We start from the raw sequence: 20,581 nt of genomic DNA on the forward strand, positions 1-20,581 counted from the left end.
GTACTAAAACACAGGGATTGTCACAGTGAAGAATAAAACACTGAGGTGTGGGGTGCTCTGGGGGAAGGATTTGCCCCTGAAGATCAGCTGGGCACAGAGGGCCCGAAGACCTCCGACACGTAGCAGTAATGTGCCTGAACCTAAATGTTTTCCAGCAGAGCCAAGAATGGCTTCAGGGGCCTTTTCTGCCTGATAATGTGAGTTGCTGGTCGAAGCCTCTGCACCAACAAATTGGTGCAGAGACATGCTTAGTGCTTTTAGGCCCAGTTTCCATACTATCTAGACTCTTCAACTACCTGGCAGACCTTTCAGATAAAGTAGGGCTGAGTGCTCCACTACAAACTTTAATAGTGAAACAAGTGTGTCAATGCTTAAAACAATTGTAACTATGGTAATTTCTAAGGGAACCTAATCACTGCAGTTATCAGAACTGCTGAAGCGAGGTTTGAGAGCAAAGAGCAGGGAATGACCCCCCAGTGCATCATCCCAGGCCCCTGCTCTAACAGCACGCAACTAGGCTGCTGCTCACGCCAAAGCAGCTCACATAAATCCCTAGAGGCACCCCTCCACGGCAGTCATCACATCACAGATCTCCTAGGGATAAAGCAACCACAGAACGAGCCTGAATGCTGCTCTGCAAGAGCTTTATCCAAACTTGCTGAAGACGATTCTACCATTAACTGCATCACTTTTCCAATCAAGCCTGTAGCAAGTATTTTCTAACACGCTACTGCATTGTTCTTCGTGCCCTTTCTCCCCACGAGCAGTCACATGGCTCTTTAATAGATGGTTTACTACTCAGTCTTGCTTTGACCTGAGGTAGCATTTTCAGCAGGCACACATCATGTGAGTAAGCCAACAACCTAACAGGCGTGTGATTTGCTGCTACTCTTGTTAAGCAGAACAGAGAGCACCCTCGTTTTCATAAAGCACTGCTACAAAGACACAGCCAAAGAGAAAAAGCCTTTGCTCTGATCAAAGAATTCAGCCTTAGGTATGCTGTGAACCCTTCTGTAACCAAGTGAAAGAAGAGTTGAAGGCCTTTGCTTCATTGCCGAGCCTTTTTATCTCCTTTTTGCAGAGGAGTTTCTACTTCTGGAAAGGACTGGGTCCCATTTCTTATCTGCGGCAGACTGCGCTAGGACTGCCTTAGAGGAGTTACGGGGGTATGAGGCAGGTGGGAGCTATCAGAGCATCAACTGGGATAGGGTTTAATGTTTCAGAATCATTGTGCTGAGCTTCTTCAAGGCTTGGGCAAATAGACTGAACATAATACTAAAGGGTATACTGAAGAGCTTCTTTAAATGAGGAAGAAAATCCCTCTGAGTTCAACAAAACCTATATGCTTTGTCTCAGCCCCCTTTGTGCAAGGAGGGGGGTCATCACCAATATGCCAGTGACATGCTGAATTAGGGATTGTGAAAGGCACAGCTACCACAATAGTGGAGCTCTATAAATATCTTAAATAAAAACACATGGGCAGACACATGTAGCTGAAGAAGTTTGTACTTCAGTGGGCACAAACACGATATACCAAAATAATTAAATTCATCCCTCAGAAGACTCAAAACTACTTGGGTAAAGTCTCCCCATTTCATCCTCTCACATTTTATATAATTATGGTCATTCAATACGTCCAGTTTTTGGAAGCATAATATTCTGCAGCTCCTTCTCTTCCCCTTCTGCATCCAAAAAAACAGGCAAGAAAAACAACAGCTAAGTCTGAGCACAGTTAGGTCTGCAATATGCCACTGGCTTTCCTCCACACAGTTCCCTTTAAGTCAAACCAGCTGATTAGCTCCGAGATGCCCATCTCTGTAGAAGCTTTTCCCACAGCCAACAAAAAAGGGGAATTGCTTTTGTGGTTGCCTGAATCAGAACAGCACTTCTGGGATTTTTTCATGCTCTCTCCCTGTACAGAAGAGTCAACATAATAGTGCAACATGACAAGATGTTGAGCCACATTGCCAAGACAACTTGCACACTTTGCATTTTTCCTATTAGAGATGCATCAATGATTCTGGAAGGAAAGAGGGAGAGAGAAGGAGAGGGAAAATAATCCAGAGCAGTCAAGTCCAGCCCCAAAAGCCTTTGTGTTTTCATGTTTGCATCAAAATGGAGTATTACAATACACTGATGATTTGTAACATTCAAGTGTTGTAATAGATCTTGCTCTTTATTAAGACTGTTTTCCTAAGAAAAAAGTACACAAATACAAACAAACAAAAAACAGACCAAAAGATTACAAACTGCATAGCTTTCTCTACTAGCGACCTCATGCTAAGATGAGCAACAGGAAAAAAAAATAAAAAAAAAAACCTTTCAGATCCCTCCTCCTAGCTTTTCTGAAAGTTATTCCCCCAGACTGCAGCACCAAAAACTGTAAGCTCCATTTCTTTTCCTTACACTAGGAATCAATATGTTAAATTATGAAGGCTTTGAATGCATTTTCAGACTTATTTTTACACTGAACTTAGTACTGATTTTAGGGAGGTTTGTCCAGACTTTTTGATATAAAAATATATATATATTAAAACTTAAATAGGTGGATATCCATGGAGCTACTATTTCTGAAAATACCTGTAAGAACTACTACAGTAAAACATGCTTCCCCTACCAAGTACCTACCTGAGTTAGATTTTATATGACTTTGACCTGCTAGGAGGAAAGGGCAACGATTCACTACTAACATTGTCATCCAGCAAGTGGAACGAAGAAGGAAACTCTTTGATCAAGAGACAGAACAAGCAAATTCCCTCTCTGAACATCTTGGAGGATGAAAATTTGATTCACTGCCAGGGGAAGTGTTTTTGTATTTTTTCTTTGCACCCTTCTAGGTCTGGTCTCTCCCCAAAGCCAATGCAAAGAGCAACAGCAGCTAGAAACAGAGGTCTCCCTTTCTCCGAAAGCAGCCTGCCAGGTGGGCTCCTGCTGTAACATCTCTGGTCAGGACTCCCAGCTGGCTCCAGGAAGCATGTAGCACTGTGCCTTTTGCTGATCCAAGCACGCCGGGTGCCTGCTCTGGACCCAATCAACCAGACAGCAAAACTGAATTCGGGTTATTACTCAATAACCCGAAGTCTAAACTTGCTCCCTCACTGCAGGGCATCAGTGCCACCACTGTCCTCTGTCCCCTTCACATCCTGCAGAGGAGTGGGGACTCTGGAGAGGCTTTGCAGCCCATCCTGTGCAATGAACCATACCTCATGAGGAGCCCTGAACCTTCTTGCAGCCCTCAAGACCTTTTAATTTGCAGTGAGTGAGAAAGGAGATGTCCATCACTGAGAAACACTGTGCCCAAGGTGAGCCTTTCTGGCTGCTCCAGCATACACGAACCCATTCGTTCACAAGGTGAAGGCAGCTCATTTTACAATTTTTAATTGTAAGTGCATTGTGAGATTATGGGAAAGGAGTGCTGTATGATTTCAAATGGAAATTTGCTTGATAATTATAAATTAGAAAAATATCATTACCCTCACAAAGCATTTAACCATTACACGAACTACTGCTCTATTATTCATACTAACACAATCAGCTTAAAGCCTCAAGGCCAGTAAAAAGGTTCACTCTGGGTGCTCTTGTTTTCAAGTAAATAACAAAAAGATATCTGGATTAACTTCCCCCTCACACTCACACACACACACACACACACAACCCTCAAGCTTTTAAGATGCTGCTAATGAGCATCATGGTTTTAATAAGCCATGAATTGTACTGCAGATATTTGCTCTTAAGGGCCCACAAAACCCATTTGTTGCATGACAACCTATGCCTAGCACCCCGGCAGAGATTATTAGCTTTACCATTTCATTGCCTTTCTGAGGGAACTTCTCTAATCCAGTGTATTCTTTTCATAAAGGTCACATCGGGAAAACTTGCACATTGCAGAGCTGTGTTACCATCTACAAATCAAACCTCGGCTGCAAATCATGAACATCGCACCTATCTGAAAAGAGCAAACACACGTACGTATAGCGATCTGACAAGCCAGTCCTTCATACCCGCCTTGACAACTGATCCCAGCGATTTGCATCCATTATAGGGACGCAGGAGAAAAAAGGACGGAAGGTCACAAATCACCTTCCAATGCAAAGCCCCATTTTAGCCCCAGCAGGTTAGTCTGAGATTTGCCAGACGTGCTTGGCAAGAAAAGGAGAGCATTTTTCAGTAAAAGGGGAAGTAATTGGAGGCTTGTTTTTGAAATACAGCTCAGTGAAGAGCTACCCTCGGGTTGGAATTCTGACTCCTGCACTGAACCGATCAACACATTTTTCCACAGAAACTTTCCTGCAAAAATAGCTTTTTCTCTGATAAGAATTTAAATATAGAAACTAGGCAAAAGAGAGCTACTTTTTCAGAAGAAATCACTTTTCAGCCAAACATTTTTCTCTTAGCCTTGCTTTTCAATTAAAGCTGTTCTTCCAACTACTTTTTTTAAAGATCTTAAAGTGAACTCTGGAAAGGCTGGGCTTTTGGGGAGGAGAAAGGCTTTTCATTAGATTTTCTTTTAAAAAAAAGAACAAAGAGGTTGATAATTTGCCAGAGAAAAATCCTTTACACTTCCACCAGCTTCACTATCATCTTTTTTTTCTGATTCAAAATAGATTAAAAAAAATAATAAAAAAGCTAGTCTCCATGCTCTTCATACTCCTTAGAAGTTTTTTTTTTGTTTTTTTGTTTTTTTTTTAATATGCTTTAAGTTAGCCCAAACTGCTACCTCTAATCAGAAGTCTGGGGCCCAGACCTGATCTTGGTTCTTTCAGTAAGATTTCTGAGACAGGCTCTGCTGACGTCAAGAAGTATTTTTGTCACTCGTTTCCTCTGGGACCAGGATGGGGAATAAGGGAGATGCATTTTAGGCATTTCCAGTCTGGCACAAGGGATTAATTGAAGCAACAAAGTTGGGAGCATTCACCCTCTGCAGCTTCAGCAAGGGCAGCCAGCACAGCCTTGGGATTATTGGGTCCATAGGACCCAAGTCCTGTGGGAACCTTTGGGCATGTGAGAGGGAGAGGAGGAGAACTTGTGTGCAATCACACCTACAAAAACCTAGTTTGAGCATGCAAAGCTCAAGGAGATATATCTGCTTGGCAGATACAGCAAGCTCTTTCCTTCTGCTGCCTCAGGAGAGCCCGTCAGCCTATGCCCTCTTTTTCATAGCAGCAAAATGTCATTGTCTTGGCAGGGGACAGCTGTGTCCCAACCATAGCAGAGCTGGAGAAATTTCTCCTCAAGGCCACCAGATGAGTGCTGGATGTCCCTCACTTCTGTAGGAGTATGTTTGCCAAAGGTACCAATGTAGGAAAATCCCTGCAAAAGCCACAACACACTGCTGAAAGGGGCATGACGACGAGCATGGGATTTGTCTTGTATTAACTATGGTAACCTCAGCATCTCGTCTGTAGCTGGCTGGGGTGGAGTCCTGAAAATCTAATAAAATGTGAGCTAAGCATTGCACCACCTTGGAAGCCGTGACCTCGGATCACCCTTTGGTTGCATTCATGCTTTTAGGCTGTGTGCAATGTTTGTGGCAAGCTACCAATTATCAGTCATAGAAAGAGTTTGTAGTGTTAACATTCCTCTTAATGCATCTTGTATAGAGTCACACTACACTGTTTTTCATATGTAAACAGATGCAGCCTGAATCCAGGAATGAGGTAATTCTACAACATAAATGTATACTCAGTAACCTGAAAGGGGGGGGAAGGTGAGAATGAAGCAATGTAAGCCCTTACAGACCCATATAAGATCCCAGGGGTAAGTCACAGGCAAGGAGCAATCAAACAAGAAGGTTTTCCTGTGTAGAGAAGAACAGGAACAAGGTGACCAGAGCAATTTTTCTAAGAGCCACCTTTAAGAGGCAGCAAAAAGCACTCCAAAATATGCCAGCCCTGACAGCAGCAGCTAATGAACTACCCTAAAGAGCTAGCTGGGTTGCAGGAATAGCTGAAAAGACTTTTCCTTTTCTTTCTTTCTTTTTTTTTTTTTTTTTTTAAGTACAATCTTAATTGTTTTATCTTTTATTAACTTTATCCTAGTATCATATGTATATGCTCCTAAGTAAACATCCTTCATCCCTCAGCCTCATCTAGTAAAAATGCTGACTCTTGAGTAATGTGAAGCAACCAGGGTTTCCATTCCTACTGGGCTGGAATCAGAGGATGAGTGTGCTTTTGCAATAAACAACAGCTGACAAAAGTACTCCCCGGGGTATCATGAAAGTAGCAGCACAGACTTCCACATAGCTACTAGGGTAGAGAGGAGGAACCCTGCTCCAGCAACAGTAAGGCGTGGAGCCTGCCTGACATGCAGTAGGAGAGCAGGAACAAACCTGAGCCCAACTGGTTCCCAGCTTCCCTGACATCGGTGCCACTGCAGGGATTTACACCAAGCAAGGCGCCGGTCCTGTTCTTCCTTACAGCTCAGAAGTCTTCATATTTGCTGAGGTTGGGCTAGGGGGCAGGGACATGACATCAGCACCCTGAAATGTTTAAATAAATGGAGGCAGCAGTATGTTGAAGTACTGCTTGTTTCTCTAGAGGCTTTGCCAAAAAATAAATAAATAAATAAATAAATGACTCTTGTAAAAAAAATGCTACATTGGAAAGTTTGCAATATAAACAGCTGCTTTCGCTGACTTTCATCAGTGCAGCCAGTCTGGGCTGCCTAATCCTGGGGTAGCAGAGCTGATAAATGCTGTTCAGACAGGCAGGTTAGATCAGATTTTCCCATGAGCTCATTCAGGACGGTTAGCTTTCATGGGCAGGCGTGTTGTTATCTCTTTTAACTGCCAGCGCTTGAAAGCCAGCCCTGGTTTTCAAAGAGTCAGTCCCGAGGAGGAGGAGGAGAAGGAGGAGAGTATCTTTCATCACGAACCTGACACGGGTGAAGCCGAGGTTTGACTGACGCCACAGGAGAATATATCACTCACTGTCACGCAGAGCCAGGCTGTTTTTGACAGTGATGAGCCTGCTGCAGGGCACCTGGGGGGCACCTTGGGGTTTTCACCCAGGGGAGTGCAGCAGCAGTGGGTGTGGAGCCAACCCTCTGCACACCTGAGTGCATCCCAGCACGTTGGGGAGTGGGTCTGCCCATTGCAATTCGTTACCCTAGAAGCTCCAGAGAGAAATGACGTCCACCTTTGCACGTGTGTTGCTCACAATACTGTACAAGCTGCAGTGGTTAACACCAAAAGGCAGCAATGCTTCCAGCTGGCCACTTCCTGGCCCTCAGGTGTGCTCATCCCAGCATCGTGGTCGCCTCCATGGGTGGTTACGTACCCTCAGCTAGAAGGCACATTACAAAGACATTACCTGCCACAGAAACAACATGAAGGTGAAATATCAGTAGAGCTTAGATGCAGGAGTACAAATGATCAGAAGATAGCTCTGGCAGGACTATGTCTGACAAGAAAGCGTTAGCCTAAATCTTATCTGTCAGGAGATGTAGAAAATTTCTTCCAGTTCTGCTGCTATTCAGTTTCCCAAGAAGCATAGCTCCAGTTATGAGCAAATGATTGCTACAGGAGTGTTTCAACAGAAAGAGATAACAGCAAAAACACGTCTGGAGGCTCACGGGGAAAAATGAGTCCATCAGAGCCAAAGATGGAGAAGTCCCACAAGGAGAGTTGATTAAAGAGCATTTTGAAGAATATTATGTAAGCCCCGATGTCTGACATTACCTCAGCATTTGCCCCATGTACTGTCCTCATGCTGATCTTCATAACATCCTTTGTAGCTGAGGGCCGGGAGCTGCCATTCCTGTCAAAAGACATTTTGTGACAAACTCGCTGTGGGCATTTGACGGATGTGTCAGAAGTGCCCAGAGAAGTGGGAGGGAGGTGACATTACTGCTGTTGCAGGAAAAAAAAAAAAAGTGCAGATGATGAAAACTGCAACTGCGTAAACAGCATTTCTGTTGAAAGCAAAAGCAAAGTCCAAATGAAAAAGTGGTTTATCGTGGGGAGCAAGTATATAGGGTGAAGCCCGAGGAGTCTGCATGCTCTGCACCTGAGGAGATCATCACAGAGCCTGACCACGGCCTGCTGCCACCCAGCAGAACAGGACCATGGGCCTTTTTGCCTTTTTTTCTTGCTTGTCCTTCCTTGGGCAGATCCCACATCATCTGTGGTGTCAGCCCAGCTGGGATAATGTCCTTCCATCAGGGTTTGTTGTTGCCCAGCAAGGAAGGAAAACCTCATGTCTTAGGCAGAGTTTGGAGAGGAAGGCCTAGACTTTTGTCTTCACCAGCGGAGAATTCGTGTCACTAAAGGTGCCACTGGCAGCTGTCCACACCAAACAGCTCCTAATTATGGCTTCCTTGAAGAAAAGGAGTAATTACAGCTGGGCATTGAGAGACTGCCTGAAACCTGTGTGGCCAAGCCCCAGCTGCAGGCCCTGAGTGGCTGAGGGAACCCCTCACAGAGGCCAGGCCCCAGGGACAGGAGCTCCCTTTCTTTTCCAGGCTCCCTCCATCCCAAAAGCACGAACTGAAGTTCAGGTCTTCAGGGCTTCCTGCAGATATTAAGGGAGTTGGTAATGAGGAGAGGGATCGGCCTTGTTCTGGCCAATTTGGACCACAGGGTTCAGAGGGCTGCATCCTCAGGGGCAGCATTTGCCCGAGGGAAGGTGATTTGTGGAGATGATTTGCACCAGGGGCACCAATTTTCTTTAATCTCAGCTCCCAAGGGCTGCAGGAGGGGAAGGGCAGACAGAGGCCAGGATCATTAGCCTGTGTCCTGAGGAGAAAAGACCTATTCCACCGCACTCTGCCTCTCTCTCTCTCAAAGGTGATTTTATCTCAATTCAAAGGAGTCCCAGAGGTGTAAGTCTCAGAAATAACTGAATTTCTACAAGCCTGATGAGACACAGTGGCTTGGGAGAACGAGAGATCCCAGGAAGGAGCAGGTGGCCAAGAGTGGGCACGGTCACATGGTGGGTCAGCAGATGCCACCCACCCGCTGTCCTCTGCCTGGGCTCACACAGAAAAGGGATGACAGCACCTAGTGTCTCTCCCACCACATGCTTTGGTGTGAAACATCTTTGTGCAGAGCCAATTCCTCACCCAGGTGATGGATACGGAAGGGCTGCCCACCCAGGGGCTCGCTCTTCGCAATGGTGCAGGGAAGAGAAAGGCTTAGACCAGGTAGCAGCGTGCCCAAAAGCATCTATCCTGAGAGGATGTGGTGATCCAAAGCATCATTAAGATACCCTTGAGAATTAAAGGAGTAAAAGGTAGCATTTGCAGACCGTATGTGTCAAACCTGAAGCACAAGGGATTATCTTTGAATTATGCATAGGAGGGACATAAAAGGAAATTGATCTCACAATAATACCTAGCGGGATAATGTCAGACAGTACAGAAAGTGCTGTGGAGGGGAAACAAGTTTTAGAGTTTTTTTCCTTGACCGTTTTATTCCTGCAATTGAAACCTGACGAAGCCAAACACACAAACACTTAAGTATGTTGGTAGTTCACATGAGATACCAGCGAGACAGAGACAACCCGGCATGTTGGCTGGGGGTTTTGGTTTCCATGCTGTAGATGCAGACTCAACATCAAATTCGAAGGCTGTAGTTGAGTAGACTTGATGCAGAAATATCTGGTAGAGGACCACAGCAGTTCTTCAAGTGTTAAAGGTAATTCATCGGTCAAAAAATGGGAATTAGCTAATCACTTTCAGTTATAACTAGATAGGTTTCATGCGATATCTGACAGACACCTGCATACTCAACCAGTTCTCCTGGTCTGTTGATGAGATTACAAACAAAAAGTGGGGAAGGCAACCAAAAATCCTTCATTTTTATTCTGGGCATCACAAAGCAAAGAAGGAAAAAACAAAACAAACAAAACCAAAAAAGCAAACACACTGATGCGAACCCTTCTTTCACAGCCCGTGTTACAGATTTCTTCAATTAAAACAGACCCCACAAGTGAGTAAGCACCTCCATCAGAAGACATGCAGTTTCTGTCATTTCTGACATGACTTACAGAAGTAAGTTTGCTTTGCTTGCGGTACTTGTTCCTATGCATAGCTGGTGTAATTGCTCTTACTGAGCAGTGGGGCATTTTTCTCTGTGGAAAAAATCAATAAATATTTAATTCATAAATGTAAGAGAGGTGATGAGCAAAAATATTCAACTAATAAAGATAAATGGCTTTTGTACTCATGAAGGCTTCTTATTAAACAGCCAGTAGAAAAAAATGTCCCTGCTGGGCAAAGAGAACAAAATAAATTGTAGACCTTATACTGCAAACACAGCATTAAGAAAAAAAAAAAAAAAAAAGGAAAAGAAAACAACATTAATGCATCATTAAGGTTGAGCTTTTAAATCTACAGAAGCCAGCACAAACATGAAGGAAGGTTCCTGTGGCAACGTTAATTGGGACTTATTGTGGACCGTGTTATTGATGATTGCATACATTTAGTTGCATAAACAAATTGCCAAAGCTGTATCCAACTGGAATGCAAATGAGGGATGTGCAGCCATGTGGCTTCTCCTGTGTTGAGAAACCCACCAGGTAACAAATTTAGCAGGCATAGCTGATAGGTTGCCTGCAGCTACACACACACATACATACATATGCATGTGTGTAAGCAAAAGGCCAAAAAAATAAATAAATACCCAAACCAGTCTACCAAATCTTCAGCATACATCTTCTAGTTATTTGTGTTTATTTGCAGGCAAGTTAACAAAGACTGTGGCTAAGAATGCATTCTTTCAGTGAACACATAGTTTAATTTGCTTCATCTGTTGTATCTGCAAATGCTGAAACATGACAAGAATGCAACATTCCCAGAGTCGTAAAGTACTTCTATTTAGTCATTTCTACGGCCAGATGAAAACTTTGTGTTATTTCATGTTCCGTATTGCCAATAAAGCTGCAGCTGAGCTAACACATCCCAGCCCCTCTGCCTGTTTTCCAAAGCAGAATGTCCTGGGGACATATTCTCCAAATTGCCTGCAAAGCTCTGGAACAACACAAAAACAACCCACAAAAAGACCCCATCCATCCTGGCTGGCTCATCCTAGGGCTATGCTGGAAAGGCAAGCATCTGTCTCAGCTCCAGCAAATATTATTACACAATATCAGCACAGATGATCAAAACCTGGGAAAGATCCTTTAAACAATGCTGTGGGGTTATTATGGGAATTGCTGCCTTTCCCAGAGACCCCAGCTGAGATCAGGTTCCCACTGCACCCATTACAGAGGCAGCAATGGGAAATTGCCTCTCATGTCCAGGCAGGCTATTAACCTTGGGGAAAAAGGGTAAGGTGTGGGTCATCCTGTCAGATGACTCCCATTTCACAGGTGAAGTGGTGATGTGTGCTGTATCTCCTACCAAAGGCTGTGGATTTCAGTGGGAATTATGGTGTTGTGAAGTTTTGTTCAAGATGAAATCAAGTGCAAAAAAGTGATCCCAGACACTTCATCAAGTTGCCTGAGGCCACATGCTGTGACAGCAACCAGAACAGAGTCCAGGGCTGCCCATTTCCCCACGACTAATCGGCCTCTTTTCCACCTCCTTGTGCCTCTTCTTTTATCAGAAAAATGATGGCATTGCTCATGAAGTGCTACATCCTCTTTGCTGCTTTTGTTTCCAAGTTCCCCAGCGTCTGAGCATAGGGTGAGACAGATAACAGGGACATTTTGCTTAGATGATTTAACTAATCTCATGGAAATGTACTCAACAGTCTTGGTACACATCGTGCTTTCACCTACATAATGGCCAAGCCAGCTGAATATTGCTTTTTCCAAAGATAATAGCATTTTATGCATCGTTCTTTAAAGCTTTTTGTGCTCGCACACCGAAAAAACAGCTTCAGCTGAGGAATAACTGAAGTCAGTATACTTTGTCTCTGTCCAGGTAATTGTGTGTCCGCCTCCCATGTTAGCTGAAGAGATTGTGATGATGATAGGACCTCATTAAGATGTCTATTTTTTTCCCTATTTTTACTTTCAGAATACGAAATGGAAAACTGCAGTTAAACATTTATCGTTACATCTTTTCTGGCTTATATGAGAAACGCTGGCTGCCTCCGTTATCATGCATATGAGAAGCAGGAAGAACTTTGCAGGCAAGACAAAACACAGAACTGGTTGAAAAAGGCAGCACAGGCAGCAGCTCCTCAAGAACTGCTCCCACACGGCTCCGTATGACACCCTGCAGACCCTTGCAACTACACAAAAACAAACTTTTGGGTCACAACATAGCTGTCCTTTTAATGGGTGATGCTTCAACGCAAAAAGAACACTCTAGCGAATGATACCCTTGGCAAACATTATCTTGCAGGGGGTTACAGATAAGAATGGAATTTAATTCATTTCACAGTACAGTTGTGCAAAGGTGCCTAGGGATAACAGGCGAGGCCTGTAGAGCCTGGAGAAGGCTGAGAGGGGAATCTCCCAGTCAGGAGCGACTTGTGATTCTTCCAACCAGACGGGAGAGCTCTTCCTCTGAGCGAGGAAGCAGAGAAGCCACAAAAAAACAACATCAAGAAGGTGGCAGTGGGGTAGTGGAGGCCCTGCCCCTCCAGAAACACTGCGGCCACCATCTTGTGGCACAGGGAGCCCAGGCACAGGATGAGGAGGGGAGCTGGAGGGCAGGCCCTGTGCCCGAGGGGCAGCCTGTCTCTCTGGCAGGCAAAATGGCCAGGGAGAGCCATCCCCAGGAGAGGGGCCCTCTGCCCCCCGACCCTCCTCCTCCTGCCTCGTGAGGGCGTCTTTCAGGCCACCGACACCTCTCCCAACACAGCCACGTCTGGCCATGCCTTGGCCACCGTCACAGAGGCTTCCTGATGTCACAGTGGCATCTGCCCCCCGGACTGTTCCGGGCCCTATAAAAGGCCCCTGCGCAGGGCCCGCCACTCGCTGAGCTTCCAGGCCCTCTGACGACAGCCATCATGGATGGGAGGAAGAGGACCTGGAGCGAAAGCTGCCCACCCCTGTGTGGGTCCAAAGAGGATGCGCTCCTCAAAGCGAAGAGAAGGCGGCCACAGCTTGTGACGAGGAGGCAGAGGACCGGTGCCTGTGGCAAAGGAGCAGTGCGCTGCGCTGCGACTCGTGATGCGGAGCCCATGGAGGTGGATCTGCCTCCGGATGAAGACCTGATGGAGGTAGATCCGCCTCCAGATGAGCCAATGGAGGTGCATGCTCCACCACAGCTGGGCTGGCACAATACCAACGTGCCCGGGCTCCCTGCCAAGTACCACCGGCAGCATCACAGGAGCACCAGACCTGCTCCATATGCACGGCCCGGCCTCCGCCCCTCAAAATAGCTGTTAGGCCATCCACAGCCACCCTGCTGGCTTGCCTGCAGGGTGGCCTTTTTCCCGTCCCCCATCCACCATCCCCCACCCCCACCTCGTCCAGAGGTGTCATCTCTTCTACACGGAGTCCTGAGGAGTGGGCAAGAGGGGACTTGGCTTCCTCTGGGATGCTGCACCAGGGTGGCAGAAGGAACCCCTCAGAGAGCCACGGTGGACCTTGGGACCTGGAGCCCGGCGATGTCTCTGTCTGAGGACAAGAAGGCTGCCCCATGGCTGCTTGAAGAGGAAGCCGCACCTTCCATGGCAAAGCACAAAGAAGGGCAGCAGATCAGCCAAAGCTGTTAGGGGGACGGCTGCTCCTCTGAAGAAGCAGAAGACTTCACGTCTGCCGGGAAGAAGTGCTGGAGCGCAGCGTCACTGTTCGTTCAGAGAAGAAAGAATAAGAGCTTCATTAGGAGCTCTTCCAAGACCAAGCAATAAACAGCAATAAAAATATACTAATAAAAAAAATATCAGAAAACCACTTTCCTCCCTTATTTGGGGACAATATAGTAAGTGCGTCTGGGCTCCGGCGTCCCGTTCTGGTCTCCCTCATAGAGGAAAGATCCTGATGGGTGTGGAGTGGGCCCAGCTGCCGGCACTGGAGGGAGTGAGGGGCCAGGGCACACGGCATACAGGGGCAGGCTGAGGGAACTCCTGTGGTCAGCATGAAGGAGAGGAGGCTCAGGGGTGGAGCTGACAGCTGCCTCCAGCTGCCTGCTGGGAAGGGGGAGTAGAGAAGATGAAGCCTGAGGCTTCCCAGTGGAAAGGCAAGCACCCCCAAAGGCCATGCTTGCAGATGGAGACATCCCAGGGGATAAAAGTAAAAGATTGTCACTGGTGCACAGCTTCAATTCTGAAGCAACCAACCCTTAAGTTACACTCCTGAGAGAACCTTTTGACTATTTGTCTATCTACAATAGACCTCTTGATTTATTGGCTTCCGTGGACTTTGGGAAATTCCTACAGATTTTGGTCATGTCTTACATCCAAGGCATGTGTATTAAAGGGGCGTAAAATCTATTTTGGTGCATTAAATGGCTATGGAGAAAGTTCTAGGCCCCCTCCCCTCTGACCACAAAAATATGGCTACTTTCATAAGGAGTTGTATGTTATGCCGTTTGATCATCGTTGTTTGATCGTCTTTTGTTTCCTTGATAAGGGGAAAGTGCTGAGGGATTCAGGTATTTTTTATGCAATCCTGTTGATTCTGCACAAAGGAGAGAAAGAAATACAAAAGCCTTGAAGATTGAATCAATTCAGAGATAATTTCCTTATTACTTTCTAGCTAGCACTCAAGCCTGTAAAGAGACATTTCAGCCATTATCTCAGGATCCTATTTCCAACTTTTTTTCTAGCTGTCTCCTGGATACTCTGGAAAATGCACACTCCAGGAACAGTATCTTATTGCTTAGATCTGAATTTGGGCCCTAGAAATCTTTTTTTTTTTTTTTTTTTTCCACCATTCCCTTCTGTTTTTTGTTAATCATCCAGGGCTGGTGTTTTAGGGGTTGAATCCACTCATTTCCATTTTTATTCAAAAAAGGGAGATTATTGGCTTCCTGCGGATCTCCTGAAAGACACCTTCACTTTGCCATGCTTCAATAAAGCTTCACCTGACCAGCATCAACCTCAGACGTATTTTAAGAGATGATATCAGCAGAAATAAAGAGGAAAAAAAAGGTCAAAAATCATCCCAAAAAGCAAAGAACATGCAACAGTGGTGTACACAGGTTGGTGCTAATGTAAAAGGGCACGGGGATCATTGTGAAGGTTTCATGCTTCACAATGCAAATGCAAAGCAGCTGTTGCGTTTACGTATCTGCTGGAGCGGGAAGCAGTAACTCAACAAGCATGTTTCTGACAGGGACAGAAACCCAAATATTCTCCTTTAAAAAAATTAAAAGGAGAAAGCAGTGGGCTCCAGCTGTAGTTCTGGCTTGCCAAAACTCTCTTAGGCACATGAAACTTGAAGAAAGTTTGTTACATGGAGTCCAAACACAACTTCATCAGAATGACCCCAATTCAGCTTTTAATAACGCCCGTGGTTCAGAGCAGCTTTTTTCACCTGCAGCTCCAGGAACTTCCAAAAGTATTGCCGGAAAGGAGCTTGTGATGAAGCAAAGTTACAGGATTCCTGGTTGGTAGCATGAGGCAGGTGCAGGATGAATGGTGGAGGAGAGTTTAAAGATACTGCAAAACAAAAACACTTTGTTGCTCTTCTTGGGTTTAGGTTTTTCTTGGCCTCATTCCCTTTCCAATTAAGCCATTTAGTGAAAGCAATATTTGGCCAAAGCCGAATGAGATTTTCACTGAATAACCATAAAATATTTAATATGTTTCTGTTCCCCCAAATTAAAAACAAAGCAGAACAAAATGCTGTTCTGAAACGGGCAGCTAGGTTAGCCTTTTCCTGAAATTCCTCCCTTGCTTGTCCCTAGCCCGAGGAAAGCCAGCCAACAGACAGCTGAGGATGCTCCGTCCATGACAAGCTCTGATTACTCTTGCTTACTGCCGCCACCCTGCCGTGGATGCTCCACACAAAAGATTTTCCCTTTTATAAGCTCCCCATGCCAGACTCAGGTCCTCCGGGTCCCCTAAGCACAGGTCTAATTCAAGTGCAGGAGCAGTTTCCTGAAGCGCAGAAAGGGCCCGGCTCTGCTCCACGGCCGTCAGCAGAGCCAGGTTGGTTGGAGGTAAGCACACGCTGAAGTGCTCGGCTGGATTCTTGCCAAAACTGTCCATCTTTTACAGTTAATCATTTATCACCCTGCTCATGTGCTGGTAGGCGTGCTTCAGCCTGGAAATATGTAAATTGCTTTCATAAAGCTCCACGCGCTGAGCGCAAATAATGCTTCCTCAGCCCTTTGCAGGAGTTCTCCCGTCCTGCGACATCTCAGATAGATCAAACAGCACTTAGGGCTGGCAAGGAAGTTACTTCTCCGTTAATTAACCAGAATCATTACGGCGTTCCTAGCCTTAATAGCGAGGCGCATTCACAGGCTTGCAAAATAAAGGGATAAATAATGCCACTTAGCTCTCACCTGACAAGCACCACGCGTTTCGCCGTGAGGAGCGTGCACATCGATCCATCTTAGATCCATCAAGAGTGAGGATGGGAGCAAGCTGTCAAACGCGCGATGAGCACATCTGCATAACTGTGGCACAGATTAAGTTAAATGACTTTTATTTATTGTGAGCGAGGGTGTCCGCGATGGATGGCAAGGTAATTCCCCCAAACATCAGCGGCTGTTTTAATTTTTCCTCCTCTTGCTGATGTTAATTGCTGTGAACCACGGGGGATGTCACCTCCACTCACCTCTGCTGGCTTGCTTCCTGCGTAGGCAGCTTGCAGCTCCCATGATTTTGCACAAATTAAAATCACTGCGATGAGAGAAAATACAGGTGAAACCATCAGCTCCCAATACATCGTGTGTTGGAGTGACAGGTAGCAGTGGTGCCTTGCTGATACAGAGCCTTAAAAACGCCATCAGCTGCACTTCCATGGATTGCAGAGCCAGTTATCACCCTGCACTCTTGCCCGTGGGGCCTTGCCCGCACCCGCTGAGGAAAAGGCTGCTTTTCCCCAAACATCACACGCTTTTGCGAGAAATGAGGTACCACGAAGGAAAAATGTCAGAGTCCGTTCCCCGGCTTCATAGAGCAATTTCAGTAAGAATTTATCCTCTGCCAAGCAAACTGCCTGAAAAAATAAATGCATTCAGCCACTTTCTCTAAGAGGAAGTTTGAGCACTTCTCGACGTGAGTCATATTAAAATGAATTAATGCTGCCAGCTGGTCTCCCGAGCATTAATTGGAAAAAAAAAAAAATTAAATTCCAAGATTTAAGAATCATGTAAAAAAAATCCTGAACAAGCAAATAAAAGAACTGAACACACCCTGTGGGCTGCACAGAGGCACTGGTCCTGGCCAGGAGGCGGCACAGGGTGGGGATGAGGCTGGGGGGAGACCGCCACGCACCGCACATGGGGGCAGAGTTTAGGCAGGGCTCACTGAGAGACTGTTTTGGGACCAGCAGTGAAATAAAGCCCCCGGAACCAGAGGAGTCTTGGACAGTGTTCTGGAAGGCTTGCATTGGATTTAGGTCCTGGATAAAGATTTGGCTGTTGTCCCAAATACCAGGAGGCTTTCCTTCAGTATTTCATTCTTGAAAAATGACCTGCACGCTTTGTTTCTGCTTTAAATACCAGCCAAATGCCAAGTTACGTTCAAATAAGTTTGTGTTGTCTTATAGGTGTTAAGGGAGGTTACAAGAGATGCAGAAAAATACCTTTATGTGGGAAAAATGTATGGTGGCTAAACGTTTGTTTTCCTTTCACAGCAGGTCAGATATAACGAGCTTCCTACTCAAGGCCAGTGATGGAAAATATCCACTCGCTTCTGGAGATGTGGTGAGATGGAGACACAAACATCTGAGCCGCTAAATATAGCTCTGGGTAGCGATTCTCTGTACAGTAAGTTCTGGTGTCCCTTAATATGGAAATTGATACAAAAATAAAGCTGCAGTATTTTCAAAGCCTGACTCTGCTCACGTGCCTCACTTAGACAAACACCACCAAAACTCAACCCCGGCTGAAATTACTCCGCAGCTTTCCCTCTTGCTCTGTCTCACACACCACAAAAGCAGAATAATGATGTCCAGCACCAAAGGCCACGTCTATTGAGATACATACAAAAGGTTACTCCGCAGGAAGTCAATATGAGAACTGCACTCGACATGCCTTGTCCTTCAGCATTTGGGCAGCAGCGATAAGCTACGTTTAATTAGAGGAGCTTAGGCCTCGGCCAGAGATTTCCCCTACCCTAAATGTCAGCGGCTCAATTTTGCAATGCCCGTTCCTGAACACGTCCTTTGGATCAGCTCGGGTCTGCTGGAGCTTGGGGTTGGGCTTGGGAAGGCTGCAGCCCCCCGAGGAGGAGGAAGAGGAGGAGGCGAGGACAGTGAAGGGCTGGATAGCGACGTGTGGCTTTCCTGCACTTCTCCTCCCATCTTGCTGCACGGCAGAAACGTTGGGCCCGGCGGTGGCAGTAATTAGGTTAGATGTTAGGAAGAACTTCTTTACTGAAAGGGTTGTTAGGCATTGGAACAGGCTGCTCAGGGAAGTGGTGGAGTCACCATCCCTGGAAGTCTTCAAAAGACGTTTAGATGTAGAGCTTAGGGATATGGTTTAGTGGGGACTGCTAGCGTTAGGTCAGAGGTTGGACTCGATGATCTTGAGGTCTCTTCCAACCTAGAAATTCTGTGATTCTGTGATTCTGTGAACGCTAACCCTGTGTGTCTGCCTCCTCTTATGCAACACTGCAGGAAACGAAAAGGAAAAAGGCATTTGCTCTTATGACTTGCCTGCAAAATAACACGCAAATGAAATGAAACCCATTTTCCTTTATTTCCAGTTGATGCTATCACTGTCAAAGTTAGAAAGTTAGGGAGCTTGCTGCCAAGCACGAGTCAATAAATGGACGAATGAAGAAAATATCGACAAGCTTGATTTCAAAGGTCACGGGAACGGGACGAGTGCCACGCTTTCAGCATTTTCCTTTCCCTTTTCAGCCCTCCCCAAATGCCCACAGGCTGCACCCTGCCCCAGGGCTGAGGAGGGAGCCCCTGCAGGAAGCAGCTGAAGCTGGAGCTGGATCCAGCCCTGGTGTCCCTATAGTGTAACCGGTCTGGGGGACTCTTTCCTGCCCGAGGAGGGATTTGCAGCAAGAGCTCCCAGCCCTCCCCTGGCCACCACAGCTCACAAGGCAGCTGCCCAAAGGCAAAAGAAGTTTCAGTTTCTTGCCTTCAGGCTGGCTGAAGCTGTGGGAGGATGGAGAAGGGGGTGCCCAGCCACTGCAATGCACTCCATGCCTCAGTACACTCTCCATGCTCTTTGCCAAAAGCATTTTTTGCGAAGCAACTCTCACCACCCCAAAGCATAAGACACGGCAAAAGGGATTGCAGGATGCACATGGACAGAAAATTCTGCAAAGTGATGAGCTTCAATCCCTTACGGACCAGCTGGGAGGCAAAACGATGCTTTTATCTTGGCTTGGCCACACCACACAGGGGAGGTCAGCCTTGCTAGAAAGCAAGGTTTGGGTAAAAACATCAAAGTTGATGAATGAATGTATCCACATCCTCATTCACAAGGCTGTAAGGCAGCTACAGCCTTCACAGAACAGCTACGGCATGCACTGAAATTGGCAGAGCTTGTAAAATCTGATTGTGGGGAGGGAAGGGGAAATCATTGGGTTTGAGTCATAAGAGGTTTTGATATAATCTAAGCTTCATCATCTCCGAAGAAACAGCTCAATCCCTGGACTTGTATCAAAAAGCTTTGTGCGGCCCTGGTAATACAATAGCAGGGAACAATTCCTAGCACTGAAGATTACAAGATCTTTATATCAGCTGCTCTCACGCTGCAGCTTCCCTCGCATTACAACACCTGATGGGTACTCCAGGTTTATGGCTTGTTCTTCAGGGATCCATGACTCTGAAAGGAAGCAGATAGAAGATTTGCAGAGGTTTTTATACTCTACCAGTATAGCTAAAAGAAATTTTGCTGCCTCAGGGATAAATAATGTCGATCTACCTGCCTTGCCCTGCCTGAGGTTTTCACCGTCTCACCTGCTGTGGGAGTCAGAGAGGCTGCAGCTCTGTGGCAGGTGAAAGAAGGGAGGCAGGAGGGCTCGGGGTAGTTCTGCCTTCATGCCCTTGGCTGAAAGCACAAGAGCCAGCTGATGCCTGCAACACCAGAGTCCCTGCTTCTGTGCCCAGAGCCCTGCTCATGAAGAGGGACTGAAGACCCACGAGCAGAGCCTAAACTCAGCTAAGTATGAACTTTATTCCCTACCTCGGCTCCTAAGGCTGGCGAGGACGTTTGTTTTTGGAGAAGGAAGCACATATCAGCAAGAGGCAGGAGTCTACTTTGTCACACGCCCCATGGGTCTGCCGAAAGTAGCTGAGTGGGAGAATTTTTGACACCTCCCTGCGCTGGAGTAAGCCCAAACGTGCAGGCCAAGAGCCTCCCCCGGGGAGGCACAGGAACAGCAGAGCCAACCCTGCCCCTCCACCAGGGCTGCTCTCCAGCACTCCCGCAGCCCCCGCTAGAAGCTGAATTTGCAAAGGGCACAGGGATGCACGGGGCTGGCAGTGGGGAGGGAAAGGTGAGCTAAGGTTGCTGCCACCACGACCCAACCAAAAAGGGCAAACAGGAACAGTTTCAGAGAAGCACTGGGAAAAAAAAAAAAAAAGTGTGAATGTTGTAA

This window comes from Netta rufina (genome assembly GCF_964035555.1).
Source record: "Netta rufina genome assembly, chromosome: 2".
NCBI lineage: Eukaryota > Metazoa > Chordata > Aves > Anseriformes > Anatidae > Netta > Netta rufina.